Source organism: Salmo trutta, chromosome 8, assembly GCF_901001165.1.
Source record: "Salmo trutta chromosome 8, fSalTru1.1, whole genome shotgun sequence".
NCBI lineage: Eukaryota > Metazoa > Chordata > Actinopteri > Salmoniformes > Salmonidae > Salmo > Salmo trutta.
The window spans coordinates 25,339,233-25,354,924 of NC_042964.1; the positions used below are offsets into that span (position 1 = coordinate 25,339,233).

General features: G+C 42.4%; 2 long non-coding RNA genes across 3 annotated transcripts; both read right to left on the reverse strand.

The window, feature by feature from the left end:
• Positions 1-761: 761 nt before the first annotated feature.
• LOC115198588 (uncharacterized) lies at positions 762-6,863 on the reverse strand. The gene is made up of 2 exons (XR_003879258.1): positions 6,824-6,863; positions 762-2,071 (listed from the first exon to the last, which is right to left on the reverse strand). It is a non-coding gene; the product is annotated as an uncharacterized LOC115198588 (long non-coding RNA).
• LOC115198587 (uncharacterized) lies at positions 6,861-9,599 on the reverse strand. 2 transcript variants are annotated; one of them, XR_003879256.1, is made up of 5 exons: positions 9,511-9,599; positions 7,625-7,716; positions 7,324-7,412; positions 7,119-7,223; positions 6,861-6,898 (listed from the first exon to the last, which is right to left on the reverse strand). It is a non-coding gene; the product is annotated as an uncharacterized LOC115198587 (long non-coding RNA). The 2 variants fall into 2 exon arrangements; XR_003879257.1 differs by lacking the exon at positions 9,511-9,599 and adding an exon at positions 8,022-8,115.
• Positions 9,600-15,692: the final 6,093 nt, after the last annotated feature.

The window sequence follows — 15,692 nt, forward strand, 5'->3', positions numbered from 1 at the left end:
GGAAATACTTTTTTAATGAGATATGGAACATTTCTGGTATGTTTCATTTCTGCTCATCAAACATGGGCCCAACACTTTACATGTTGTGTTTATATTTTTGTTCAGTGTAGATAGACATAGCATCATTGTATCTGTCCCATTATGGCGCATGTGAGAGCATGGGCAGCGCCATTGAGGCCATCTTCATTTTGAAATAGTACATTTTCTACTACTTCTATGAGTTGGCAAACAATCTGAAAGGGTGCAAACTGCCACCTAGAGTGTGTTGTTTGAACAGGTATAAAGCCATGGTTGGCGATTTACTGCCACCTACAGTTATGGAATGTTTGCTCACGAGTGTAATTCATTGGTTTATCCCTGATGATCAAGATGGACTCATGTGATCCTTCCTTAACCCATGGGAAGTCCTACCCAGTTGACTACTTAAAAATGGTGAAAGTCCTCAATGGCACTGTCCATGCTAAAACATGCTTTTAGGCACTTGAATCATATATCCATCTCTATGAGATAATCCCAATCCCAGTTGCATTCTGGGTTACCTGCTGCTTTTGCTCCCTATGCCACCAGGGGGAGTGCTGTAGTTTGATTAAACCCTGAGACATATACTGGTACATAGGGACAGACAGTAGGCCTACAGGTACAGGGGTTGCCTGTAACCAATGATACATATAGTTTTCATAACCCTTTCATTGAGATTTAGGTTTGATTTGCCCCATCATTTATCTAATTTGAGATCCATTCAGAACACCAAAGATACATTATTTGTGATCTAGGAAAAATGGTTTATTATAACAGTCAGATATCATTCGATCATGGGAGTAGGTAGAATGTGCACTCTAAGTACAGATACAAGTTTTCTTAATTGATGTAAGCAATTAGGTTTTACTTGCTCCTCTGTGTATCTAATTTGAATGCCATTCAGAATACCAAAGCTACAGTATTTGTGATATTGGGAAATATGTTTATTGAAAGACTGTTACAATCATTTAACTATATGGCCATACTGTAGGCATATGTACTGTTTGTCTGAGTCACCACATATGGGTCATGAAAGTGCATTATTGTGAGTAAATTGACCAGCAGTGACTAGTCTGTTATGAAGCCATGAAAATAGTATCTAATGCAAGCCATACTAACAAGTTACAGTACAACTTTTCCCTTATTTGGGGACTTGGTCTTTACACCTGTAGCTACCCACCAATGGAAACCTCTGCTGTTCAAAATCCAGGAGCGTTTTCCTGGAAGACTGAGGTGTACATAAAAGAACATCATTATAACACACAATAAAAAAAAGAAGCAAAGCTTGCGTTTCAGTAAGCCAGCAGACGGACAGTCTGCAGACGGACAAAGTGTGCTTCCTTTGAAAGTTTGTCATGTTCCCTGTGTCCAATCGTGTCAGACTTTCATTAGGGCACAATGAGAGGATGAGGGGGGAAGTAGGAGAAGAAAGAAGGAAGCAGGAGGATGAGGCTTTGAATAAAATGTTCATCTCCTGAAAGATCCAATCCGTGGTTTGCTGAGTAATACAGTCCAACTGAGTCCTATTAATAGTCCCTGGCTAATGTGACTCATCATCCTACCATCCTGCAAGGTGCTTCTTATTTAAAACAAGCTCCAGTAACCTCTGCACAGCACACAACTTTGCCCCATGCCCGAGACAGTTCCAGGGCTTGTGCAATGCATGACTAGACACTTTCCCTTTTTGAAAAGTCACCAAAAACTTGCATACACAAGCTGGTCACTAGACCCACTCTGCTGTTCCCTTTCAAAGTTGACCATGGAGAAATAGTGAGGATATGTGGCTCAAAACGGACACAGAATCAGTTTTTTAAAAAGTAGTCAATTGGTGGCCCTCATTGGTCAAACCCAAGTTCCATTGGTTCAAAATGGAGTCAAAATAAGCCTTTGCATAATGCCCGTCTTTCTGGCTAGGGTCAAAGGTCGGTCGTGGTGCATCATGACGTTGTCATCGTCCACCATAGTGATCTGAGCCACTGTTCTGATGGTGGAGATCTTCTTCACGGCCTTCTGGAGGAGCCGCTTGAAGTCCTTGTTGATCTCCTGGGCAGACCTGAAAGACACAAGAGAGAGTTTTATATAAATGTTCCCAACACAATAAGAGTCTAGTAAGAGTGCTTTTAGCTTTGCTGCCCCATCATCTTGGAACGTTTTGTAGAAGGACCTGAAATAATAAATAATGCTATGCAACTGAATGTCTAGAATTAGAACAAGATTCAACATTCTACAACTTCTAAATAACTCTAGAAATACATGGCTCTACTAGGGGGTATTCAAATCTAAGCCTGGAGGTCTAACTGGCAGCAACACTGCTGCTGGTTTTCATTCAGGGATGTAACTTAACCTCTCTTGAGTAGGGGGCAGTATTATTTTCACATCCGGATGAAAAGCATGCCCAAAGTCAACTGCCTGTTACTCAGGCCCAGAAGCTAGGATATGAAGATTGGTAGATTTGGATAGAAAACACTCTAAAGTTTCTAAAACTGTTAAAATGATGTCTGAGTATAACAGAACTGATATGGCAGGCGAAACCCCGAGGACAAACCATCCCAAAAAATAATAATTTTCAGCCTTCCACTGTTTCCGATGGCTTTCATGTTTATTATGAGGCGAAGTCCTCCCAGATTGCAGTACCTGGGGCTTCCACTAGATGTCAACAGTCTTTAGAAAGTTTCAGGCTGGTTTTTGGAAAAATGAGCTAGAAGTTGTAGTTTTTCTAACTGGCTCCCATTTTGGCTGTAGTTTTTCCGTGTGTGGGTGAAAACGCGTTCTTTGTTATTTATCTCTGGTAATGAACATACTATTCTCCATGTTAAATTTTATAGTTTATTTACGTATTAGGGTACCTGAGGTTTGATTATAAGCATTGTTTGACTTGTTTGGATAAGTTTATTGGTAATGTTTGGGATTCATTTTGTATGCATTTTGAAGGAGGGAAACCGGTGGATTATTGAATGAAGCGCGCCATCTAAATTTAGTTTTTATGGATATAAAGGACTTTATCGAACAAAAGGACAATTTGTGATGTAACTGGGACCTTTTGGAGTGCCAACAGAAGAAGATCTTCAAAGGTAAGGCATTTATTATATCGCTATTTCTGACTTTCGTGTCGCACCTGCCTGGTTGAAAAATGTTTTTATGTTTTTGTATGCGGGGCGCGGTCCTCAGATAATCGCATGGTGTGCTTTCGCCGTAAAGCCTTTTTGAAATCTGACACAGAGGCTGGATAAACAAGAAGAATATTTATATTTCTGTCATTTGAAATTCGCGCTCTGCAATTTCACCAGATGTTGGCCAGGTGGGATGCTACCATCCCAACTGCCCATAAGAAGTTAAGCATTTTGGGCACTGCTCAGTCGGGCTAATAGACCACAAGTTTTACAAGTCCGTGTCCTAAATCTGTGCCCTGCGATATTTGAAAAGACAATTTTCTACTAGCCTCGGGCTAGTGGGGTAGCTTAATTTCCATCCTTGTCTTCATCCTTCCCCAACCAGGGGAGTGGACACAATGGTCAATCCATGACAATGAATCAATGAACTACCAGGGAGAATCAACTCTGCTGAAGAGACATGGTATTGGCAGCAAGACAAAGGAGCTGATCGTGGACTACAGGAAAAGGCGGGCCGAACAGGCCCCCATTAACATTGACGGGGCTGTAGTGGAGCAGTTCGAGAGTTTCAAGTTCCTTGGTGTCCACATCACCAACGAACTATCATGGTCCAAACATACCAAGACAGTCGTGAAGAGGGCATGACAAAACCTTTTCCCCCTCAGGACACTGAAAAGATTTGGCATGGGCCCCCATATCCTCAAAAGGTTCTACAGCTGCACCATCGAGAGCATCCTGACCGGTTGCATCACCGCCTGTTGTGGCAACTGCTCGGCATCTGACCATAAGGCGCTACAGAGGGTAGTGCGAACGGCCCAGTACATCACTGGGGCCAAGCTTCCTGCCATCCAGGACCTATATAATAGGCGGTGTCAAAGAAAAGCCCATAAAATTGTCAGAGACTCCAGTCACCCAGGTTATAGACTTTTCTCTGCTACTGCACGGCAAGCAGTACCAGAACGCCAAGTCTAGGACCAAAAGGCTCCACAACAGCTTCTACCCCCAAGTCATTAGACTGCTGAACAATTCATAAAAATTGCCACCGGACAATTTACATTTACCCCCCGCCCCCTACACTGCTGCTACTCGCTGTTTGTTTGTTACCTATGCATAGTCACTTCACCCCCACCTACATGTACAGATTACCTCAACTAGCCTGTACACCCGCACACTGACTCGGTACTGGTGCCCCCTGTACAGTCGTGGCCAAAAGTTTTGAGAATGACACAAATATTAATTTTCACAAAGTCTGCTGCCTCAGTTTGTATGATGGCAATTTGCATATACTCCAGAATGTTATGAAGAGTGATCAGATGAATTGCAATTAATTGCAAAGTCCCTCTTTGTCATGCAAATGAACTGAATCCCCAAAAAACATTTCCTCTGCATTTCAGCCCTGCCACAAAAGGACCAGCTGACATCATGTCAGTGATTCTCTCGTTAACACAGGTGTGAGTGTTGACGAGGACAAGGCTGGAGATCACTCTGTAATGCTGATTGAATTTGAATAACAGACTGGAAGCTTCAAAAGGAGGGTTGTGCTTGGAATCATTGTTCTTCATCTGTCAACCATGGTTACCTGCAAGGAAACACATGCCCTCATCATTGCTTTGCACAAAAAGGGCTTCTTCACAGGCAAGGATATTGCTGCCAGTAAGATTGCACCTAAATCAACCATTTATCGGATCATCAAGAACTTCAAGGAGAGCGGTTCAATTGTTATGGAGAAGGCTTCAGGGCGCCCAAGAAAGTCCAGCAAGCGCCAGGACCATCTCCTAAAGTTGATTCAGCTGCGGGATCGGGGCACCACCAGTACAGAGCTTGCTCAGGAATGGCAGCAGGCAGGTGTGAGCGCATCTATCTGCATGCACAGTGAGGCGAAGACTTTGAGGATGCGAAGACTTTGGTGTCAAGAAGGGCAGCAAAGAAGGCACTTCTCTCCAGGAAAAACATCAGGGACAGACTGATATTCTGCAAAAGGTACAGGGATTGGACTGCTGAGGACTGGGGTAAAGTCATTTTCTCTGATGAATCCCCTTTCCGATTGTTTGGGGCATCCGGAAAAAAGCTTGTCCAGAGAAGACAAGGTGAGCGCTACCATCAGTCCTGTGTCATGCCAACAGTAAAGCATCCTGAGACCATTCATGTGTGGGGTTGCTTCTCAGCCAAGGGAGTGGGCTCACTCACAGCCATGAATAAAGAATGGTACCAACACATCCTCCGAGAGCAACTTCTCCCAACCATCCAGGAACAGTTTGGTGACGAACAATGCCTTTTCCAGCATGATGGAGCACCTTGCCATAAGGCAAAAGTGATAACTAAGTGGCTCGGGGAACAAAACACCGATATTTTGGGTCCATGGCCAGGAAACTCCCCAGACCTTAATCCCATTGAGAACTTGTGGTCAATCCTCAAGAGGCGGGTGGACAAACAAAAACCCACATATTCTGACAAACTCCAAACATTGATTATGCAAGAATGGGCTGCCATCAGTCAGGATGTGGCCCAGAAGTTAATTGACAGCATGCCAGGGTGGATTGCAGAGGTCTTGAAAAAGGGTCAACACGGCAAATATTGACTCTTTGCATCAACTTCATGTAATTGTCAATAAAAGCCTTTGACACTTATGAAATGCTTGTAATTATACTTCAGTATTCCATAGTAACAACTGACAAAAATATCTAAAGACACTGAGGTAGCAGACTTTGTGAAAATTAAAATTTGTGTAATTCTCAAAACTTTTTACGACTGTACAGTACAAACAACATATGTAGGATTCCACACATACAGTAGGGTGCATTATTGGCAGCTGATATAAAATGCGATAAGAAACTATAGTACGTGCTTCATATTAGGGCCTGGACGATACCAGTATCGCAATATTTTTTCCATGGCAAAAATGAACACGAAGCAGATCTAACTCTTTTGTCCTTTAAAAACCTGTTCTATGTAAAATATTGTTTGCTATAGCTTGGAAAATAAATAAAATGTGACTCGGGATGACAACTTAATGATGTTTGTTTCCAACATTGGGGCTGTTTTACTAAAGAATTAAATGCGCTTTTTGTTTTGTTTCCTTGCCATGATACTAACGAGTACCGCAATACTGGTGTTGTCCCGGGCCCTACTTCATATTTTTATTTAAATAGGCAAGTCAGTTAAGAACAAATTCTTATTTACAATGACGGCCTACCAAAAGGCCTCCTGCAGGGACAATTAAAAAAATATAGGACAACAGCACAAAGGGCAAGGTAGAGACAACAATACATCACGCAAAGCATCCACAACTGTCAGTAAGAGCGTCCATGATTGAGTCTTTGAATGAAGAGATAAAGCTGAGATAAAACTCCAGTTTGAGTGTTTGTTGCAGCTCATTCCAGTCGCTAGCTGCAGCGAACTGAAAAGACGAGCGACCCAGGGATGTGTGTGCTTTGGGGACCTTTAACAGAATGTGACAGGCAGAACAGGTGTTGTATGTGGAGGATGAGGGCTGCAGTAGATATCTCAGATAGGGGGGAGTGAGGCTAAGAGGGTTTTATAAATAAGCATCAACCAGTTGGTCTTGCGACGGGTATACAGAGATGACCAGTTTACAGAAGAGTATCGAGTGCAGTGATGTGTCCTATAAGGAGCATCGGTGGCAAATCTGATGGCAAAATGGTAAAGAACATCTAGCCGCTCGAGAGCACCCTTACCTGCCGATGAATAAATGATGTCTCCGTAATCTAGCATGGGTAGGATGGTCATCTGAATCAGGGTTAGTTTGGCAGCTGGGGTGAAAGAGGAGCGATTACAATAGAGGAAACCAAGTGGGCTAGGTTAGTAGAAGAACCGAGTCATCAGTGACCAACAAATTAATATAAATGGCAATGGGGTGACGCCAAACAAAAACGTTTTATAAGGATCACAACTAGCCCCAAGTCCTAAACTACAGTAAGTAAAAACATAGCCAAACAAGTCATGTTATACATTTTTCATGCATAACATTACCTTATGTAAATGCAGTTATTTTTCTTTGCAAGCTGTTGCAATTTATCAGCTTTTTTCATCTTCTATCTCGCCATCTCCTCCATCTGCAGACCGTGAGCCATTTGCCTATGGAAAACGAACCGGACACAGAGGCAGGATCAACAAGGAAAGACACACAGACAATGGAGGAGAGACAGGGGAGGGAAGGAAGGAGGGCGTTCCTTACCCTTTCTTGAATTTGGGAGGGATGGGGAGAGGTTTCTCAAAGTTGCCCTTCCCTATAAGCCAGTAGGTCTCCTCTGTTCCTCCTTTTCCCTGTGAGGAGGAGAGGGGGAGAGGACAGAAAGACAGAGGGCAGGGAAAGACGAGAGAGAAAGAGTTTAGTAGGGAGATCTAGGTGAGTTCTAGAGAGTTCTAGACAGTTCTATTAAGTTTTAGGGTGTTGTAGGGAGTTTGAAGTATTCTTGAGCTTACTGTATGTAACATGATGGTGGTACCAAGTAGTCGGTCCTACATGTGACTTTTACCTTGAGGTCTGTCCCGCCTCAGTTGCACCTTGTATCCTGCCTTGAGATCCAGGAGGATTTTAACTGTGCTGTTATGGATGTGGATCTGGACGCTGCAAATACAGGCGGAATGACACTCAAAACTCTAATTTATACACAAAGAAGCTTCCTGGCTCAGTCAATCATGTACCCACGACAAGTCCTTCACTTTTAAGCAACAGTGCATAGACTACATTCCATATCTATTATACATGCATATGTAATTTACGCATCCCAGTAGACTCCATACGAGAGGCAGTGGTGACGGTTACCGAATGAACGGTACCTGGGCATAGTCAGTTCTACTACCCCTGCTACAAACGGACCTATTGGATAGACACAGATAGGTGAGGTAAGGTATGTCCCCCCACTCTCTCACCTGAGTGTAGTCCTATGCTTACGCGTACAGGGACATCAAGCATGTGTCTCATCTTGAAGGTGCCCACAGCACTGAGGTTTTTCTTGATTTTTACTATGTTCTACATTGTAGAATAATAGTGAAGACATCAAAACTATGAAATAACACATGAAATAATAAATCAAATCAAAATATATTTAAGAAAGTAGCCACCCTTTGCCTTGATGACAGCTTTGCACACTCTTGGCATTCTCTAAACCAGCTTCACCTGGAATGCTTTTCCAACAGTCTGAAAACAAGTTCCCACATACACTGAGCACTAATTGGCTGCTTTTCCTTCACTCTGCGGTCCCACTCTTCCCAAACCATCTCAATTAGGTTGAGGTCAGGTGATTGTGGAGACAAGGTTATCTGATGCAGCCCTCCATCACTCTCTTTCTTGGTAAAATAGCCCTTACAAAGCATGGAAGTGTGTTTTGGGTCATTGTCCTGTTGAAAAACACATGATAGTCCCACTAAGCGCAAACTAGATGAGATTGTGTATCGCTGAAGAATGCGGTGGTAGCCATGCTGGTTAAGCGGGCCTTGAATTCTAAATAAAAATCACAGACAGTGTCACCAGCAAAGTACCCCCACACCATCACACCTCCTCCTCCATGCTTCACGGTGGGAAGCACACATGCGGAGATCATCTGTCACAAAGACTTCGCGTCACAAAGACACAAATTTGGACTCATCAAAGGACAGATATCCACCGGTGTAATGTTCATTGCTCATGTTTCTTGGCCCAAGCAAGTCTCTTCTTATTATTTTTACCCTTTAGTAGTGGTTTCATTGCAGCAATTCGACCATGAAGGCCTGATTCACGCAGTCTCCTCTGAACAGTTGATGTTGAGATGTGTCTGTTACTTGAACTCTGAAGCATTTATTTGGGCTGCAATTTCTGAGGTGCAGTTAACTCTAATGAAATCCCCTGCAACAGATGTAACTCTGGGTCTTCCTTTCCTGTGGCGGTCCTCATGAGAGCCAGTTTCATCATGTTGTTTGACTGCACTTGAAAAGCCAGTTTCATCATGACGCTTCATGGTTTTTGCGACTGCACTTGAAGAAACGTTCAAAATTCGTAACATTTTCCAGATTGACTGACCTTCATGTCTTAAAGTATTGATGGACTGTCATTTCTCTTTGCTTATTTGAGCTGTCATCAATGCAAAGGGAGGCTATTTGAAGAACCTCAAATACAAAATATATTTTGACTCTTGAATGAGTAGGTGTGTCCAAACTTTTGACTTGTGTGTGTGTGTGTGTGTGTGTGTGTGTGTGTGTGTGTGTGTGTGTATGTATGTATGTATGTATGTATGTATATATATATATATATATGTGCTGAACGCACGGAGACGTCAGTGTGTTTCAAAAATCGTCAAAAGAGTAATTATTGTAACCTAAAGCACTTAATAAAAGACATTTATAGTACAATATTATGGGGAATGGGAATAAGAGGGTTACTTACAGTGTTTGGAAGGGATCAAAGCAGTGATTGAATGAGTGTATGAGGCATGAGTTGAGGTGTTCAGAGGCTTGACTTCAGTGCAGGACAGGATGTCTGGGAAGACAAAAAAAAACAATAACACAACACAGTTAGACCAAAGAGCTTAGAATGAGTTAGTCCAAGCAAGGAGCAAAATCATTGATGTGTAATAATGTGATTGTGTATGTGATTGACTCTACATAGAGTAATGAGAGAAAATTGAAAGGGGTACACAGTGCTTGGAGAGGAAACATTCAATGTGAAAGTGGATGAGCGGGCACATGAGACATGGCTTCAGTTCATGTCAGGACAGAGTTGTCAATGGTAGTAGAGCAGACTGGTCATCACCTCTTAAAATCAGGGAACAGGAGGGGACTTTGCTGGAAATACAAATAGCAGATACATTCCATTACAGCTGCGCCATCGTAGGTTTGAAGAAGCTTCTACGGGAAGTTAAACACAGAGTTGGCATCTCGCCCACTTGACACATCAAAGTAGCCCAAGAAACATTCCTGAATAAAGCCCTGATCATCCACATACCTGACCATAACAGACAACTGCAAGCAGACTGGTGGCACCATAGGTCCCAGAGCGGGGCAATTTTTACCCCCTTGGGCCCAATCTGTTAACCTACCCAGGAAAACTCTGGACCCTATAAGGTATGACAGTGATTAATCCGTTGTAAAACGTTTTTATAAAGGTTATGATGGGACCAGTTTTTCCTAATCAAGTCCCATGTTTTTAAAAACTGAAGAAGAAAAAAACTTCTGGCCCTGGGCAGATGAAAACCCTGTCAAACTGCATCAACCTTACACTTGTTCATTTGAATTATATTTATACTAGATTAGGAAGGTGATTTCCTCTACCCAGACAACAACTGATAGACAATAGAACTCACAGGGCTGAGCTTGCTTTATGTTTACATCATGCAGTTCTATGCAACTGTAGGCCTTATAAAACATTTACTCACATCAGTCATCACCATTATGTTGATTGATTCATTCCAGTTAATCATTTTTTATTTGAAAACGTATTGGCAGCCTAACCAGCCTGTCACGACTTCTGCCGAAGTTGGTGCCTCTCCTTGTTCGGGCAGCGTTCGGCGGTCGACGTCACCGGCTTTCTAGCTGCCACCGATCTACGTTTCTTTTTCTATGTTGTTCTGTCTTGATTGTACACACCTGGTTCCCATTACGTTATAATTTATTCCCTATTTAACCCTCTGGTTCCCACATGGTTTTGTGCGTGTTTATTCTTTGTTTAGTGTTCAAGACTTCTGTGAGCTGGTGTGTTTTTCCTTGCGTGGAAATCATTGTTTCTTTTCGAGTGAAGTACGTCTTTTACTCAGTTATGTGTCCTGCGCCTGACTCCGTCCTAACCGCTGCACACTGACACTTGACACAGCTCAATGTTGAATATAAACCAAATTTGATCACATTTTCTCCTGACACACAAATGGACTATAAATACATAAAGTTACCTATTAGTTTACCCTGGCCAAATGGACAGCGCACGTAGGCTGTATGCATCTGCTCTTATTAGTAGCTTGCCATTGATCAGACTGAAACATTCTCGTTTTTTATCCCAAACAGCATTTCAGATCTCTAATGTTATGGTGTAGCCTAGACTGCTGCAACATTTAGATCATTACTTTTTGCTTGTCTGTCCGGAGTGATGTGTTTTCATCTTTGCTAAATAAAAACCGGAGGAAAGTGGAAAGCCTACATGAGCTGCGTCAACCTGTAATATTTTAATGGATGCGATGGAGGCTATCAAATCATTCGGAATTGATTTCGACATCCCAGAAAAGACATTCGAAAGTTCGATATGTTCAGCAAGTAAAGCATTGTTACGTGCAATTACCCCTGCGAGCTCATTGTAGTTAACCTTGTCGGCGGGACTTTCCATCTCGTAGTGTCCTCTAAAAGCTAATTATTGCATGCCCAAAAACGCAGTGGCGTTGATAAGCCGCATCCCTGTTTCTTCTAACTTTCTCGCGGTGTCGCCCAGTTTGAATACGCAGACCTTCGTCATGATCGATGCAGATTTTTCCCAGTAGCTTGAATCCGATATGGACAATTATATATGCTGCCTGCTGAACAATCGATGGTCTTCGGGTCACTGTACCAATCTTTCGAGCAAGGCTCAGACTTTCAAAAAACAGGCTATGGCTAGCAATACAGGCTGCTTGATGAAAGGCTCCTGTTAACCAGCTATACTTTTGATACCAGTTGGTATTGAACGCACGCACCTTTTCATCCTTCTTCATGAAACTGATCTTATACAGAGGTCGACCCTCACTTTTAATTCGCACCGTGTACCCCAGAGAATGAAAGGGGTTCTTCAACAAAAAATGCACAACATTTTCGTCAGCCGAGCTACCATTCTGGCCGAGAAAACAGCACACTCGCGCTGGTAGCTAGCTAACGTTAGCTACTAAAGTTAACGGTTCAATTTATTTAAATGTTCCTTAACTGGACACAAATTAAGTTATAAAACCAATACATGTTATAATATCACTTCCTCCGTCTACTGTAAATTGAAAAAAATCATTTGAATTGAATAATATATTTTAAAATAATGCTCAACTATCACTTTACCGTTATTTAACTAGGCAAGTCAGTTAAGAACACATTTTTAATGACTGCCTACACCAGCCAAACAAGGATGACCCTGGGCAAATTGTACAGCGCCCTATGGGACTCCCAATTACGGCCGGTTGTGATACAGCCTGGATTCGAACCAGGGTGTCTGTAGTGATGCCTCTAGCACTGAGATGCAGTGCCTTAGACCCCTGCATCTCAACAATGTACAAATCTGTCGTTCTGCCCCTGAACAGGCAGTTAACCCATTGAAAATAAGAATTTGTTCTTAACTAACTTGCCTAGTTAAATAAAGGTTACACACTCTTAATCTCTATCCAACAATGTCACCAAGATTCTCAACACATAGAACCCCCATAATGCTCTGTGGCACAATCCCAATACAACTCACTAGGTTCATACTCTGATCCTAATTCTATGATCGATGGACAACATGTCAGTTCATACTGCAAAAGTTGATTGGTTGGAGGATGTCATGGTTACAATGACCAAGTATGTCTATAGAAGGGGGTGAGGCCTACCAGCCTCCTAAGTTTTGTATTTAAGTCAATGTGGCCAGAGGAGGACGGACGCTAGCTGTCCTCCGGCTACACCATGGTGCTATCCCAGACAGTGCTGTTGAAGTTTCTGTAGACCTTCATTGCAAAACAGTGTATTTAAATACATTATTTGGTGACAGGAATATATTTAATACAGTTTTATCTTAGGATAAATATTGTTACTATTTTTATGAAATTTCACTGAGTAGGATGGTCCTCCCCTTCCTCTGAGCAGTGGAGGCTCCTATCAATACACACACATGTTACAGCCTTATTCTAATAGATTACATTTAAAAAAATCCTCAGCAATATACACACAATACCCCATAATGACAAAGCGAAAATAGTTTTTGTAATTTTTGCAAATTTATTAAAGATTAAAAACAGAAAGACCTTATTTACATACATATTCAGACCCTTTGCTATGAGACTCAAAATTGAGTTTAGGTGCATCCTGTTTCCAGTGATCATCCATGAGATGTTTCTACAACTTGATTGGAGTCCACCTGTGGTCAATTCAATTGATTGAACATGATTTGGAAAGGCACACACTTGTCTATATAAAAAGGTCCCACAGTTGACGGTCCATGTCAGAGCAAAAACCAAGCCATGAGGTCGAAGGAATTGTCCGTAGAGCTCAGAGACATGATTGTGTCGAAGCTGGCACGTCCTGACCAGTAAAGGGGTTATTTGTTATTGTAGTTTGGTCAGGACGTGGCAGGGGGGTGTTTGTTTTATGGGGTTCGGGGTTTGTTGGGATATGTACTTATGTAAGAGGGGTGTTTGTTTTATGTGTTCCGTTTTTTTTTGGTCTATGTTCTATGTTAGTGTACTTCTATGTTCAGTCTAGTCTATCTATTTCTATGTTTAGTTCATTGGATTGACCTTCAATTGGAGGCAGCTGTTCCTCGTTGCCTCTGATTGAAGGTCCTATGTATAGGGGTGTTTTTGTAATGGGATTTGTGGGTAGTTGTCTCCTGTTTTGTGTCTGTGCACCTGACAGGACTGTTAGTGTCGTTCGTTGTTTTGTATACGTGATTTGTTTGTTTTTCCTTCTTTTAATTAATTAAAGAAGATGAGTATACACGTTCCCGCTGCACCTTGGTCCAATCCTTACGACGCCCGTTACAGAGGCACAGATCTGGGGATGGGTAGCAAAACATTTCTGTAGCATTGAAGATCCCCAGTTTGGAACCACAAACTCTTTCTAGAGCCGGACCGCCCGGCCAAACAGAGCAATCAGGCGAGAAGGGCCTTGGTCAGGGAGGTGACCAAGAACCCGGTGGTCACTCTGACAGAGCTCTAGAGTTCCTCTGTGAAGATGGGAGAACGTTCCAGAAGGACAACCATCTCTGCAGCACTCCACCAATCAGGCATTTATGGTAGAGTTTGCCAGACAGAAGCAACTACTCAGTAAAAGGCACGAGAGTCCGCTTGGAGTTCCCCAAAAGGCACCTAAAGACTCTCAGACCATGATAAACAAGATTCTCTGGTCTGATGAAACCAAGATTGAACTCGTCGCTGCTAAAGGTGCTTCAAAGTACTGAGTAGTCTGAATACCTATGTAATTACATAAAAAAAAATATATAAATTAGCAAAAATGTCTAAACCTGTTTTTGTTTTGTCATTATGGGGTATTTTGTGTAGATTGATGTGGATCCTTGCGACATGGGGCCGTGCATTATCATACTGAAACATGAGGTAATGGCGGTGAATGAATGGTAGAACAATGACCAGGAATGCCATCTGGGCCGGCGGCTTTGGTCTCCTTTGAGAGTTTGAGAGTCAGCCTTGGAGAGCGAAAGCACCTAGTCGTCCGGAGCAGCGGGAGTCTTCCTGGATGACTCAGTATTGTCTGCCTCGAAGCGAGCATAGAATGTGTTAAGCCTGTCTGGGCGTGAGGCTTCGGTTGGCACCTAACAGCTTTGAATTCCAATCAGTATTCTCAAAAAGGTCCTCCAGTATTGAGTCTGCCTCTTCTGTCCAGCGCCTCAATATTCTGTTAGCTCTCTTGAGTTGCTGCTATGGGCAGGGAGTAGGAACTGAGAGACCTGATTGGCTGAAGTGGGGGCGGGAATGGCTTTGTATCCATCACAGATGTTTGTATATAGATGGTCCAGCACGTTGTTTCCTCTCGTGGATACATGGTGATATTTGGGAAAAAATGTATTTTAACCTGTCTGGCCTAGGGGGCAGTATTTTCACGGCCGGATAAAAAACGTACCCGATTTAAACTGGTTACTACTCTTGCCCAGAAACGAGAATATGCATATTATTAGTAGATTTGGATAGCAAACACTCTAAAGTTTCTAAAACTGTTTGAATGGTGTCTGTGAGTATAACAGAACTCATATGGCAGGCAAAAACCTGAGAAGATTCCAAGTAGGAAGTGGCCTGTCTGCGATTTTGTAGTTCTCCTTTTGCTTGTCTATCGAAACTACAGTATCCGTGGGGTTATGTTGCACTTTCTAAGGCTTTCATTGGCTCTCTAAAGCCGCCAGAAAGCGGATTGGGGCGTCTCCTGTCTCTGGGCAAAGTATAGTAACTCAGTTTGTCAGTGGTCTGCCTGAGGACAAAGGGAATGGAAATGCGCGTTCACGAGACCTCGCAATTTTTTCTTTTCCTCTTTGAATGAATACAGTATTGTTCGGTTGGAATATTATCACTATTTTACGAGAAAAATACCATAATGGAACATTTTGATTTTTTTTGTCTCGAAATGCGCTCGCACGTTACCCTTTGGATAGTGACCTGAATGCACGAACAAAATGGGGGTATTTGCACATAACTATGGATTATTTGGAACAAAAACAACATTTGTTGTGGAAGTAGCAGTCCTGGGAGTGCATTCTGACGAAGAACAGCAAAGGTAATCAAATTTTTCTATTAGTAATTCTGAGTTTAGATTGCCCCAAACTTGGCGGGTGTCAAATTAGCGAGCCGTGATGGCTGAGCTATGTACTTAGAATATTGCAAAATGTGCTTTCGCCGAAAAGCTATTTTAAAATCTGACATAGCGATT